Source organism: Bos indicus, chromosome 26 (assembly GCF_029378745.1).
Source record: "Bos indicus isolate NIAB-ARS_2022 breed Sahiwal x Tharparkar chromosome 26, NIAB-ARS_B.indTharparkar_mat_pri_1.0, whole genome shotgun sequence".
NCBI lineage: Eukaryota > Metazoa > Chordata > Mammalia > Artiodactyla > Bovidae > Bos > Bos indicus.
In genome coordinates this window covers 159691-175187 of record NC_091785.1, presented here as the reverse complement: position 1 = coordinate 175187, position 15497 = coordinate 159691, and the positions used below count along the sequence as shown (strand labels likewise).

The 15497-nt window shown below is 38.3% G+C and overlaps 1 pseudogene; it reads left to right on the top strand.

The window, feature by feature from the left end:
* LOC139179897 (ankyrin repeat domain-containing protein 26-like) overlaps positions 1 to 15497 on the top strand; it is a 67324-nt pseudogene that overhangs the window by 20069 nt on the left and 31758 nt on the right.

Genomic DNA, 15497 nt, shown 5'->3' with positions numbered 1-15497 from the left:
CTTTGAGTAGGATGGGTGTGAGCTCTTCTCTAAATTTTTGGTAGAATTCAATTGTGAAGCCGTCTGGACCTGGGCTTTTGTTTGCTGGAAGATTTCTGATTACAGTTTCAATTTCCATGCTTGTGATGGATCTGTTAAGATTTTCTATTTCTTCCTGATACAGTTTTGGAAAGTTGTACTTTTCTAAGAATTTGTCCATTTCTTCCACGTTGTCCATTTTATTGGCGTATAATTGCTGATAGTAGTCTCTTATGATCCTTTGTGTTTGTGTTGTCTGTTGTGATCTCTCCATTTTCATTTCTAATTTTATTGATTTGATTTTTCTCCCTTTGTTTCCTGATGAGTCTGGGTAATGGTTTGTCAATTTTATTTATCCTTTCAAAGAACCAGCTTTTGGCTTTGTTGATTTTTGCTATGGTCTCTTTTGTTTCTTTTGCATTTATTTCTGCCCTAATTTTTAAGATTTATTTCCTTCTACTAACCCTGGGGTTCTTTATTTCTTCCTTTTCTAGTTGCTTTAGGTGTAGAGTTAGGTTATTTTTTTGACTTTATTCTTGTTTCTTGAGGTATGGTTGTATTGCTATGAACTTAGGACTGCTTTTACAGTGTCCCACAGGTTTTGTGTTGTTGTGTTTTCATTTTCATTCGTTTCTATGCAAATTTTTTTTCTTTTTTGATTTCTTCTGTGATTTGTTGGTTATTCAGCAGTGTGCTGTTCAGCCTCCGTATGTTGGAATTTTTAATAGTTTTTCTCCTGTAATTGAGATCTAATCTTACTGCATTGTGGTCAGAAAAGATGCTTGGAATGATTTCAATTTTTTTTTAATTTACCAAAGCTAGATTTGTGCCCAGGATGTGATCTGTCCTGGAGAAGGTTCCATGTGTGCTTTAGAAAAAGGTGAAATTTATTGTTTTGGGGTGAAATGTCCTATAGATATCAATTAGGTCTAACTGGTCTATTTTATCATTTAAATTTTGTGTTTCCTTGTTAATTTTCTGTTTAGTTGATCTATCCATAGGTGTGAGTGGGGTATTAAAGTCTCCACCATTATTGTGTTATTGTTAATTTCCCCTTTCATACTTGTTAGCATTTGTCTTACATATTGTGGTGCTCCTATGTTGGATGCATATATATTTGTAATTGTTATATCTTCTTCTTGGATTGATCCTTTCATCATTATGTAGTAACCTTCTTTGTCTCTTATCACAGCCTTTGTTTTAAAGTCTATTTTATCACTCATTTTTATTGTATTTTTTTTTCTTTAAAGATTTTCCAACAAACCTGGCATTGATTTAGGACCTACATCAAATGATGAAGTCTTAGATTTTAAAACTAAGGTAAAATGTTCTGTTGTGAAATTCATTTTCCTGCTCTGAAATTAGTTTCATGTAATATTTACTCTTATGATTAGACAGTGGAAGTGACAAATAGATTCAAAGGATCAGATCCAATAAACAGAGTGCCTGAAGAACTATGGATGGAGATTCGTGACATTGTACAAGAGGCAGTTATCAAGACCATCCCCAAGAAAAAGAAAAGTAAAAAGGGAAAATGATTGTCTGAGGAGGCCTTCCAAATACCTGAGGAAAGAAGAGAAGCAAAAGGCAAAGGAGAAATGGAAAGATATACCCATTTGAATGCAGAGCTACAAAGAATAGCAAAGAGAGATAAGAAAGCCTTTCTCAGTGATGAATGCAAAGAAACAGAGGAAACAATAGAATGGGAAAGGCTAGAGATCTCTTGAAGAAAATTAGATATACCATGGGAACATTTCATGCAAAGATGGACACCATAAAGGACGAAATGGTATGGGCCTAAGAGAAGCAAGAGGTGTCAAGAATATACAGAACTCTACAAAAAAGATCGTTATGATCCAGATAACCAGGATGGTGTGATCACTCACCTAGAACCAAACATCCTGGAATGCGAAGTCAAGTAGGCCTTAAGAAGCATCACTATGACCAAAGCTAGTGGAGGTTATGGAATTGCAGTTGAGCTATTTCAAATCCTCAAAGATGATGCTGTGAAAGTGCTGCACTCAATATGCCAGCAAATCTGGAAAACTCATCAGTGGCCACAGGACTGGAAAAGGTCAGTTTTCCTTCCAATCCCAAAGAAAGGCAATGCCAAAGAATGTTCAAACTACCACATAATGGCACACATCTCACATGCTAGCAAAGTAATGCTCAACATTTTCCAACCCAGCCTTCAAGAGTACATGATCCATGAACTTCAGATGTTCAAGCTGGATTTAGAAAAGGAAGAGGAACCAGAGGTGGGAAACCAGACCATCTGACCTGCCTCCGGAGAAATCTGTATACAGGACAAGAAGCAACAGTTAGAACTGGACATGGAACAATAGACTGGTTCCAAATCAGGAAAGGAGTACATCAAGGATATAAATTGTCACCCTGCTTATTTTACTTATATGCGGAGTACATCATGCGAAATGCCGGACTGGATGAAGCACAAGCTGGAATCAAGATAGCTAGAAGAAATATCAATAACCTCATATATGCCGATGACACCACCATGATGGCAGAAATTGAAGAACTAAAGAGCCTCTTGATGAAAGTGAAAGAGGAGAGTGAAAAAGTTGACTTACAACAAAACATTCAGAAAACTAAGATTATGGCATCTGGTCCCATCACTTCATGGCAAATAGATGGGGAAACAATGGAAACAATGACAGACTTCTTTATTAGAGCTTCAAAATCACTGCAGATGGTGACTGCAGCCATGAAATTAAAAGATGCTTGCTCCTTGGATGAAAAGCTATGCCCAACCTAGACAGCAGATTGAAAAGCAGGGACATTACTTTGCCAGCAAAGTTCTGTCTAGTCTAAGCTATGGTTTTTCTAGAAGTCATGTATGGATGTGAGAGTTGGACTATAAAGCAGGCTGAGTGCTGAATAATTGCTGCTTTTGAACTGTGGTATTGGAGAAGACTCTTCAGAGTCCCTTGGACTGCAAGGAGATCCAATTATTCCCTTCTAAAGGAAATAAGTCCTGAATATTCATTGAAAGGACTGATGTTGAATCTGAAACTCTAATACTTTGGTCATCTGATGCAAATAACCAACTCATTGGAAAATACCGGTTCTGGGAAAGTTTGAAGGCTGGAGGAGAAGGGGACAACAGAGGATGAGATGGTTGGATGGCATCCCCAACTCAGTGGACAAGAGTTTGTAAAGCCTCTGGGAGTTGGTGATGAACATGGAAGCCTGGTGTGCTGCAGTCCATGGGATCGCAGAGAGTTGCACACAACTGAGCAACTGAACTGTGCTGAACTGATGTTGATATTTTCATAAAATTTGAAGAACACAGTGTAGATGCATAAAAATATATTAATGAAATCATATGAAATGGAGGCTTAGCTTATAGTATATCCTTAAGAATACTGATATGTTACTGATCTATTGTATATAAATTCTAAATATATGTGTTGCTTCACATACCTTATTATACTTTTTTTTTTTCCGTAAAGTTTGTTCTTGACTACAAATGTCTCACTTTTTCCTCCTTCTTCCTCTTCTACCTTTAAAACAATTTTTTAAATATTTACTGTTAACTTAATTTTTCCTTGCAGAACACATTTCTTCAGTGTCTGTCCTTTCAGTCCATCTCTCTCTGTCTCTATTGTGAACATGTTTGCTTATGGCTTTCAATTTAGAGTGTGGCTTTCATTCATGACCTTTGCCCTATAGGTTTAACCTTGTTTTTCCCCTGTTTCATGGAAGCAGTTGAATTTTTTTCCTTGTTTCATTGGTCTCTAGCTGTTTGACAAACAGAATAGAAGTAGCTTATCGTATTTGCAGTTCTAGCCCATCTAAATACGGTTGTTAAAACCTAAACTTTCATATTTCCCTTCACAAGTGATAATCCATGTACATATTAATCATGGAAGCAAATTTCAAAATATAGCAATTAATTTAAATGTCTTAGTTTTTCAATAGTGCTCTAAACTACCAGGGATAAATTATTACTCTAGAACATTTTGGTAGAGAAAGTAATCTAGTGGGTGTCCTAATATTTGTATAGCAGTCAATTAGCGGTAAGGAGAGGAACATCTGGGGCTTCTAATGTCATCTGTCATAATCCTTCCTCATGAGCAGGTCAGTCAGGGAAAAAAACTGGGATTTGAATCCACATCTGAATGACTCCAGAGCCTGTGCTCTTTGTGTTATATTATAGAGGAATGGGGGATGTTATAATTATTTTATTCAGGTTGGTACTTGTTATATTCTTCAAGCTCTTATTTTCTTCTCCAGCATGTCCTGAAATCAAAGGTAACTAATGAAGGCTTCTCAGCAATCCAAGAGAAACAGTAAGTTATTTGAAGACTGTCTTCCTGGTGTTATTCCTTGATTTGAAATGACACATGTTCTCATGTACTCTCTCCTGTTTTCACTGTACTAGAAGCAAAATGTGGCATTTTGAGACCAGAGAGTACAACTTTCTCTCAGGACAGTAATTCTGATAGTAACGTTGAAGATATGATTGAAACATTTCTCAAACCATCACCCTGCTTTGAGGGCATCTGTAATCCTGCCTTCCCATTGCCTGAGCCTGTTTCATAACTTCTCAAGTCTGTAGCAGGCCTTGGATCTTACAAAGGTAAGTTTGTTCTGTTTGTAACTCTTCTTTCCCTGTATTTGTTCACATACCAGTCCCCTGATCTTTATGGTGACAAAAAGGATCCCACCACAGAAATAGAAGCCCTCAAAGTCACGATATGAAGTGGTGTGATAATATGAGCCATACATGTGCATGTTTCAGATTTATAAATATTGCCATTATGAAAGAAAAGAATTAAAAAGCACTGAGGTAAAACAAATAGATGAATATGAAGATGGGGAGGAGGATGAAGGGGAAGAATTCCTTTAAGAAGTGCAAGATGAAGAATTCCTTTAAGAAGGACAAGATGAATATAAAATGGAATGAGGGTGAAGATGAGACAGATATTATACAAACACAACAGAAACAGTGGGGTCAGTCAGACTAGGAACTCTGTATTATAAATATGCGAGAAATTATTTCAAATTCAACTTAAGAAGAGAAAGTGAGGTTGTAAAAAAACAATGCTCATACTCTTTTGAATGTCATATAGCTGATTTTTATGAAGAACTAAAAAAAATGTGTTCCTTATTTTTTTTGGTGGTTGTTTTTGAGGTTGGTGGTGGTTCTTGTTTTTTTTTGTTGAACTGAAGTGTAGTCAGTTTAAAATACTGTGTAAGTTTCAGGTGTACAGCAATGTGATTTGTTTATACCTGTGTGTGTGTGTGTGTGTGTGTGTGTGTGTGTGTATTGAATATAGTTCCCTCTGGAAGTTCATTTAAATTTGAAGTTATTTCCCCTTTTTAAAAAAAATCTCACTTTGAAACTAATGAAGTGATGTCTTCTATTTAACCTAGCAAAATTTTCATTTAGCGATAATTCAAGATGAGCCCTGTTTTGGGCCTTCAGAGATGTATTATGAATTAATAATTTCTGGCCCTTCTATTTATTGTGGTTTCTAACTTCAGGTCAGTTCAGTCGCTCAGTTATGTCTGACGCTTAATACTTAATGTATTTATTTATCTTACTGTTTACTGTAACCTTGGTGGGTGTTTTAGATCTTTCTGAAAATAAAGAGGAAATACATAAGCATTTTATCTATTCTTTTTACTAAAATTATAATTTATAATTTTATAAATGAGATTCTTAATCTCTCTTCATTAAATGAGAAAATTTTCAGCTGCAACAATCTGAAAGAACAAATGTAGAAGTATATTTTTTCCTCTGGAGAGATTCTGATTTCTTTCTTCTGAATGTCAGCTAATAATGGGTAATTACATACATTAAATGGATGAGATCACGATTTATGCTTTTGTCTTATATAGACTGCTGCTGCTGCTGCTAAGTCACTTCAGTCGTGTCCGACTCTGTGCGACCCCATAGACGGCAGCCCACCAGGCTCCCCCGTCCCTGGGATTCTCCAGGCAAGAACACTAGAGTGGGTTGCCATTTATATAGACTACTTGTTATTATTAAATCATAAAGAAAGAAAAATTACCACCAGAGTTTATAAAATTGTCTGTGGAAGATATTTTTTCTTTTAAAAATATCTCTAGCAACATGTACATTCCATGTTATTTTTATTTATTTTTAATTTTAATTGGAGGCTAGTGACTTTACAATATTGTAGTGGTTTTGCCATACACAGACATGAATCAGCCATGGATGTACATGTGTTCCCCATCCTGAACTCCCCTCCCATCTCTCTCCCCATCCCATCCCTCTGGGGCATCCCAGTGCACCAGCCCTGAACACCCTGTCTCATGTATTGAACCTGGACTGGTGATCTGTTTCACATATGATAATATGTATGTTTCAGTGCTATTCTCTCAAGTCATCCCACCCTTGCCTTCTCCCATAGAGTTCAAAAGACTGTTCTTTACATCTGTCTCTCTTTTGCTGTCTCGCATATAGGGTTATCGTTACCATCTTTCTAAATTCCATATACATGCGTTAGTATACTGTATTTGTAGTTTTCTTTCTGGCTTACTTCACTCTGTATGATAGGCTCCAGTTTCATCCACCTCATTAGAACTGATTTAAACGTATTCTTTCTAATGGCTGTGTAATATTCCATTGTGTATATGTACCACAGCTTTCTTATCCATTCGTCTGCTGGTGGACATCAAGGTTGCTTCTATGTCCTGGCTATTATAAACAGTGCTGCAATGGGCACTGGGGTACACATGACTCTTTCACTTCTGGTTTCCTCAGTGTGTATGCCCAGCAGTGGGATTGCTGGGTCATATGGCAGTTCTATTTCCAGTTTTTTGAGGAATCTTCACACTGTTCTCCATAGTGGCTGTACTAGTTTGCATTCCCACCAACAATATAGGAGGGTTCCCTTTTCCCCACACTCTCTCCAGCATTTATTGTTTGTAGACTTTTGGATAGCAGCCATTCTGACCATGGTGAGATAGTACCTCATGGTGGTTTTGATTAGCATTTTCCTGATAATGAGTGATTTTGAGCATCTTTTAATGTGTTTGTTAGCCATCTGTATGTCTTCTTTGGAGAAATGTGTGTTTAGTTCTTTGGCCAATTTTTTGATTGGGTCATTTATTATTCTGGAATGAGGTGCAGGAGCTGCTTGTATATTTTTGAGATTAATTCTTTGTCAGTTGCTTCCTTTGCTATTATTTTCTCCCATTCTGAAGGCTCTCTCTTCACCATCCTTATAGTTTCCTTTGTTGTGCAAGAGTCTTTAAGTTTAATTAGGTCCCATATGTTTATTTTGCTTTTATTTCCATTGCTCTGGGAGGCGGGTCATAGAGGATCCTGCTGTGATTTATGTCAGAGAGTGTTTTACCTATGTTTTCCTCTAGGAGTTTTATAGTTTCTCGTCTTATGTTTAGATCTTTAATCCATTTTGAGTTTATTTTTGTGTATGGTGTTAGAATGTCTTCTTGTTTCATTATTTTACAAGTTGTTGACTGGTTTTCCCAGCACCACTTGTTAAATAGACTGTCTTTTGTCCATTGTATATTCTTGCCTCCTTTGTCATCAATAAGTTGCCCATCAGATCAGATCAGATCAGTCGCTCAGTCGTGTCCGACTCTTTGCCCATAGGTGCATGGATTTATCTCTGGGCTTTCTATTTAGTTCCATTGATTTACATTTTTGTCTTTGTGCCAGTACTATACTGTCCTGATGACTGTAGCTTTGTAGTATAACCTGAAGTCAGGCAGGTTGATTCCTCCAGTTCCGTTCTTCTTTCACAAGGTTGCTTTGGCTATTCAAAGTTTTTTTTTGTATTTCCATACAAATTGTGATATTATTTGTTCTAGTTCTGTGAAAAATACCGTCGGTAGCTTGATAGCGATTGCATTGAATCTATAGATTGCTTTGGGTAGTATACTCATTTTCACTATATTGATTCTTCCAATCCATGAACATGGTATATTTCTCCATTTATTAGTGTCCTCTTTGATTTCTTTCACCAGTGTTTTATAGTTTTCTATATTTAGGTCTTTTGTTTCTTTAGGTAGGTATATTTTAAGTATTTTATTCTTTTATTTGCAGTGGTGAATGAAATTGTTTCTTAATTTCTCTTTCTGTTTTCTCATTGTTCGTGTATAGGAATGCAAGGTATTTCTGTGTATTAATTTTATATCCTGCAACTTTACTATATTCATTGATTAGCTCTAGTAATTTTCTGGTGGAGTCTTTAGGGTTTTGTATGTAGAAGATCATGTCGTCTGCAAACAGTGAAAGTTTTACTTCTTCTTTTCCAATTTGGATTCCTTTTATTTCTTTTTCTGCTCTGATTGCAGTGGCCAAAACTTCCAAAACTATGTTGAATAGAGTGGGCACCCTTGTGGTCAGAGTGGTGAGAGTGGGTACCCTTGTCTTGTTCCTGATTTTGGGGGAAATGCATTCAGCTTTTCACCATTGAGGATAATGTTTGCTGTGAGTTTGTCATATATAGCTTTTATTATGTTGAGGTATGTTCCTTCTGTTCCTGCTTTCTGGAAAGTTTTTATCATAAATGAATGTTGAATTTTGTCAAAGGCTTTCTCTGCATCTGTTGATATAATAGTATGGTTTTTATCTTTCAACTTGTTAATGTGGTATATTACATTGATTGATTTGCAGATATTGAAAAATCCTTGCATCCCTGGGATAAAGCCCACTTGGTCATGATGTATGATCTTTTTAATATGTTGTTGGATTCTGTTTGCTAGAATTTTGTTAAGGATCCTTGCATCTATGTTCACCAGTGATATTGGCCTGTATTTTTCTTTTTTTGTGGCATCTTTGTCTAGTTTTGGTATTAGGGTGATGGTGGCCTCCTAGAGTGAGTTTGGAAGTTTACTTTCCTCTGCAATTTTTCTGGAAGAGTTTCAGTAGGATAGGTGTTAGCTCTTCTCTAAATTTTTGATAGAATTCAGCTATGAAGCCGTCTGGACCTGGGCTTTTGTTTGCTGGAAGATTTCTGATTAGAGTTTCGATTTCCATGCTTGTGATGGGTCTGTTAAAGATTTTCTATTTCTTCCTGGTTCAGTTTTGGAAACATACTTTTCTCATAATGTGTTCATTTCTTCCAAGTTGTCCATTGTATTGGCATATAGTTGCTGATAGTAGTCTCTTATGATCCTATGTATTTCTGTGCTGTCTGTTGTGATTTCTCCATTTTCATTTCTAAGTTTGTTGACTTGATTTTTCTCCCTTTGTTTCTTGATGAGTCTGGCTAATGGCTTGTCAATTTTATTTATCTTCTCAAAAAAACAGCTTTCAGCTTTGTTTATTATGTTGTTTTGTTTCTTTTGCATTTCTTTCTGCCATAATTTTTAAGATTTCTTTCCTTCAACTAGCCCTGGGGTTCTTCATTTCTTCCTTTTCTAGTTGCTTTAGGTGTAGAGTTAGGTTATTTATTTGACTTTTTTCTTGTTTCTTGAGGTAAGCCTGTATTGCTATGAGCCTTCCCCTTAACACTGCTTTTACAGTGTCCCATAGGTTTTGGGTTGTTTTGTTTCATTTTCCTTTGTTTCTATGCATATTTTGATTTCCTTTTTGATTTCTTTTGTGATTTGTTCGTTATTCAGAAGCATGTTGTTCAGCCTCCATCTGTTGGAATTTTTAATAGTTTTTCTCCTGTAATTGGCATTTAATCTTATGGCATTGTGATCAGAAAAGAGGTTTGGAATGATTTCAATTTTTTTGAATTTACCAAGGCTAGATTTATGAACCAGGATGTGATCTATCCTGTTGAAGGTTCCATGCGCCCTTGAGAAAAAGGTGAAATTCTTTGTTTTGGAGTGAAATGTCCTATAGATATCATTTAGGTCTAACTGGTCCATTGTATCATTTAAAGTTTGTGTTTCCTTGTTAATTTTCTGTTTAGTTGATCTATCAATAGGTGTGAGTGGGGTATTAAAGTCTCCCGCTATTATTGTGTTATTGTTAATTTCTGCTTTCGTACTTATTGCTAATAATTTGCCTTACCTATTGTGGTGCTCCTATGTTGGTGCACATATATTTATAATTGTTATATCTTCTCTTGGATTGATCCATTGGTCATTATGTAGTTTCCTTCTTTGTCTCCTTTCACAGCCTTTATTTTAAAGTCTATTTTATCTGATATGAGTATTGCTACTCCTGCTTTCTTTTTGGTCTCCATTGGTGTCAAATAACTTTTTCCAGCCCTTCACTTTCAGTCTGTATGTGTCCCCTGTTTTGAAGTGGTCTTTTATAGACAACATATATAGGGGTCTAGTTTTTGTATCCATTCAGCCAGTCTTTGTCTTTTGGTTGGGGCACTCAACCCACTTACATTTAAGTTAATTATTGAGAAGTATGATCCTGTTGCCATTTACTTTGTTGTTTTGGGTTTGAGTTTATACACCCTTTCTGTGTTTCCTGTCTAGAGAAGATCCTTTAGCATTTGTTGAAGAGCTGGTTTGGTGGTGCTGAATTCTCTCAGCTTTTGCTTATCTATAAAGCTTTTGATTTCTCCTTCATATTTGAATGAGCTCCTTGCTGGGTACAGTAATCTGGGTTGTAGGTTTTTCTTTTTCATCACTTTAAGTATGTCCTACCATTCCCTTCTGGCCTGAAGAATTCTATTGAAAGATCAGCTGTTATCCTTGTCTGAATCCTCTTGTATGTTATTTGTTGTTTTTCCCTTGCTGCTTTTAATATTTGTTCTTTGTGTTTGATCTTTGTTAATTTGATTAATGTGTGTCTTGGGGTATTTCGCCTTGGGTTTATCCTGTTTGGGACTGTCTGGGTTTCTTGGACTTGGATGACTATTTCCTTCCCCATTTTAGGGAAGTTTTCAACTATTATCTCCTCAAGTATTTCCTCATGGCCTTTCTTTTTGTCTTCTTCTGGGACTCCTCTGACTCAAATGTTGGGGCGTTTAGCATTGTCCCAGAGGTCTCTGAGGCTGTCCTCATTTCTTTTAATTCTGTTTTCTTTTTTCCTCTCTGCTTCATTTATTTCTACCATTCTATCTTCTACCACACTTATCCTATCTTCTGCCTCTGCTATTCGACTTTGGTTCCCTCCAGAGAGTTTTTGATCTCATTTATTGCATTATTCATTACTGATTGACTTTTTTTTAATTTATTCTAGGTCCTTGTTAAACATGTCCTGCATTGTCTCAATCCTTGTCTCCAGGCTATTTATCTGTAATTCCATTATGTTTTCAAGATTTTGGATCATTTTTACTATCATTATTCTGAATTCCTTTTCAGGTAGACTCCCTATCTCCTCCTCTTTTGTTTGGTTTGATGGGCATTTATCATGTTCCTTTACCTGCTGAGTATGTCTTTGGTTTTTCATCTTGTTTAGATTGCTGTGTTTAGGGTGGCCTTTCAGTATTCTGGCAGTTTGTGGTTCCTCTTTATTGTGGAGGTACCTCGCTGTGGGTGGGGTTGGACGATAGGCTTGTCAAGATTTCCTGGTTAGGGAAGCTTGTGTCGGTGTTCTGGTGGGTGGAGCTGGATTTCTTCTGTCTGGGGTGCAATGAAGTGTCCAATAGTGTTCTGGGATGTCTATGGGTTTGAAGTGACTTTGGGCAGTATGTATATTGAAGTTTAGGGCTATGTTCCTGCATTGCTGGAGAATTTGCATGGCTTGTCTTGCTCTGGAACTTGTTGGCTCTTGGGTGGTGCTTGGTTTCCGTGTAGGTATGGAGGCTTTTGAATGAGCTCTTATCGATTAATGTTCCTAGGAGTCAGGAGTTCTCTGGTTTTCTCAGGTTTGGGACTTAAGCCTCCTGCCTCTGTTTTTCAGACTTATTCTTACAGAAGCCTCAAGACTTCTCCATCTATACAGCACCAATGACAAAACATCTAGGTTTATGATGAAAAGCTCCTCCACAGTGAGGAACACCTGGAGAGGTTCACAGAGTTACATAGAGAAGAGAAGAGGGAGAAGGGAGATTGAGGTGACCAGGAGTAGGAGAGGGGGAATCAAAAGGGGAGAGAGCAAGCTAGCCAGTAATCAATTCCCTATGTGCTCTCCACAGTCTGGACACCTTGGAGAGGTTCATGGAGTTACAAAGAGAAGAGAAGAGGGAGCAAGGAGACAGAGGTGAACAGAAGGACAAAAGGGTGAATGAAAAGGAGAGAGACAGATCCAGGCACTAATCAGGTCCCTAAGTATTCTCCACAGTCAAGAACACACAAAGAGATTCACAGAGTTGGGTAGAGAAAAGAAGGGGGAGGGAGGAGATAGAGGCGACCTGGTGGAGACAAAGCAGAGTCAAAAAGGGAAGATAGAAATCAAGCCAGTAATCACACTCCCAGGTAAAAACGGGTACTGAAGATTGGGTTCTTAAAGGTACAACACTGATAACAAATACCAAAAAGCAGAGATTAAAAATCTAGAGTAGAGGTTAGACTCTGAAAAACACAATATTAGAAAAACAAAACAAAGTCACAAAAATTATGAAATATATACATGAAGTTTGCTTTTAAAATAGGGTCTTTTGTTTTTTCAAGGTAATAGTAGCTTATAAAAATGAAAATTAAAGGAGTAATATCAGGGAACATTCAGCTTTAAGGAATCCAATGTTATTCTTTTCTTTTGTGTGACATTTCTCAAGGATTCTCTATTCCTCATCAGTTGCTGCAGGAACAAGCAGAGCTGCACACAGTTCCCGGGACTGAGATCCTGAGAAAGGGCACCTGCTTGGTCCCTTCAATGACTCCCTCCAGTGACCTCACTGAAACGTGATCTGCTCAGTTATGCGGACATGCAATGCTTTCTGGCCCTTTGAAGATTGTTATTTGCTTGGCTTTGTTTTTGCTCAGTTGTTTTGTTTTGTTTTTAACTGCTTAAAGCTGCTGTGTATGAAGATATATAAACATGCTTTTCTGCAAACAAAGAACCCTTGTTTCACTCCAGACTTGGGTCCCCGGCATCCCTCTTCTTGTCGACTCCAGTCCCCAGGTCCCAGTCTAAAAAGACCATGACAGAGTAATAGAGAACTTTTAAAAAATTAAATATTTAAATAATGATAATAGTAAAAATATATCTAGGAATTTCTCTGGAGCTGTTGTGGGCAGTGTGGGGTCAGTTCAGTTTCAGATAGTTCCTTGATCCAGCTTATACTTCTCAAGATCTATAGGCCCCTTCCAATGTAGTCACTGCTAACTACAGGGTTTTAATCTATTGCACCTGTCACTTCCAAAGCAGTTCCCTCTGTTTATTTTAGCTTCTTCCATTTGCTGTTCTCTTCAGTGTCTAATTCCTGTCCTGACACAAGGGGGCGAAGGTGGTCACTTATTTAGGCTCACTTGTTCAGTACTGCAGTGAGGACAGAGGGACACTGCAAACAAATATCACTGGCATGTGTGGGGAGTGCTTGCAGTGTCTCGGCGACACTGGGTTTGCCCTTGCTCATGGCACGTGCACTTTCCCCCTCTACAATTCTCAGGCTCTAGGTTGTTCTGCCAGGGAACTATCTGAGGCGGGCCCTGGGTTGCGTGCACTTCCAAGGTCTAAACCGCTCAGGTTCAGGTTTGCAGGTAGTCCACAGAGGGGCAGACTCAGTTGGGCCTGCGTTTTTTGACCTTTCCAGGTCTGAGCAGCTCAGGCGACCAGGTGCTTGGTGAGCGCTCTCTCCCCAGGTGGGGAGTGCATCTTATCACCTCCCCGGTCCCAGCTGCTCAGTTTCCTGGGTGACAGCGGGTGCACCCGTCTTCAGTGTGCCTTATATCTCTTCTGGGGAGCTGATCTCTGGCTGTGACCCTCCTGACAGAAGTCAACCATCCAGAATCGCAAGGGGTTTTGGTTAGCAACTGGGTGCCTGCTTGCAGCTTAGTAGAGGATGCCTCTCGGGGCCGAGTTTGCCTCTTTCCTCTGGCTTCCCTGCTCCTGCCTCCCTGTCTCCAGTGGGGGATGGGCCGACCTGCAGCCATCTAGATCTCCTCTGGTATTCGCTCAGTCCTTTGTTGTTTGAGTAGGCCTGGCAGTGCCTTAGGTTAGGGCTTTTCGCAGGATAGTTCTCTCTCTCTCTCTCTCTCTCTCTCTCTCTCTCTCTCTCTCTTTTTCCTCTCTCTCTCTCTCTCTGGCTATCCCACAGTGTGGGTTGATATCTCATGTTAGTTTCCTCAGATTGCCCCCTCAGGGCATTCAGGCCCAGTCCTTACCTTAAGCAGTGCAGCCCGTGCCTTCCTGTTCAGCCCCCACTTGCTGCTGGTGGATGCAAGCACAGGGAGTTCCATTTAGGCACGTGATCTGTGGGTTTTATTTATTTATGTATTTATTTTTCCTCCCAGTTATGTTGCCCTCTGAGATTCCAAAACTCTCCACAGACCCACCGGTGAGAGTGTTTCCTGGTGTTTGGAAACTTCTCCATTTTTAAGACTCCCTCCCTACCTCCATGGATGGATCTCCATCCCTACATCTTTGTCTCTCTTTTTATCTTTTATATTTTGTACTACCTCCTTTCAAAGACAATGGGCTGCCTTTCTGGGTGCTCCAGCATTCAGAAGTTGTTTTGTGGAATTTGCTCAGCGTTCAAATGTTCTTTCAGTGACTTGTGAAGGAGAAAGTGGTCTGTCCGTCCTATTCCTCTGCCATCTTAGGACCGCGGCCCCCCATATTATATTTAAGAAACTTTATTAATTTCAATGTTTATAGATGTTAAATTACCATGTCAATTCTTTGTTATGTGAAACTAACGTGTAAATTCTTCCATATAGAAAAGTTAGTCATTGTGGTAACTTGATTTTTTTTTAGTTGTTTTTTTCTTTCCTGATGTGAATATTGAGTCCTTGTTGATCATCATAAATGTATCTGAAAACTTTTAAACCTTCAACTTGGATAACCATAGTTTTACTCTTTTTTTTTTTTTTTTAATATCTAGGTCATTCCTTTACTCTTTACCTGCCATTCCAGAAGACATAGATAAGAAGTTACAGTCGTTAGTGTGCTGCTTACAGGGAAAGAGGCAGTAAACCATCTGAATGTTCAAATAGAGTTGTAAAAAATTCATTTATTCTTAAATGAAGGATAATTGCTTTCCACAATTTTGTTGTTTCCTGTCAGACATCAACAAGAATCAGTCTTAGGTACACCCATGTCCCCTCCCTCCCAAACCCCCTCCAATCTCCCTCTCCATCCCACCCTTCTAAATTGTTGAAGAGCCCCTCTTTGAGTTCCCTGAGTGAGAGGGCAAATTCCCATTGGCTATCTATTTTACATATGGAATTGTAAGTTTCCATGTTACTCTTTCCATCCATCTCACCCTCTCCCCTCTTCCCCTTCACCCGTGTCTCTAAGTCTGTTCTCTCTGTCTGTTTCTCCATTGCTGCCCTGCAAATAAATTCATCAGTACCATCTTTCTAGACTCCATACATATGTGTTAGTATCAGATATTTATATTTCTCTTTCTGACTTACTTCACTATGTATAATAGGCTCTAGGTTTATCCACCTCAATAGAACTGACTCAAATGCATTCCTTTTTACAGCTGAGTAATGTT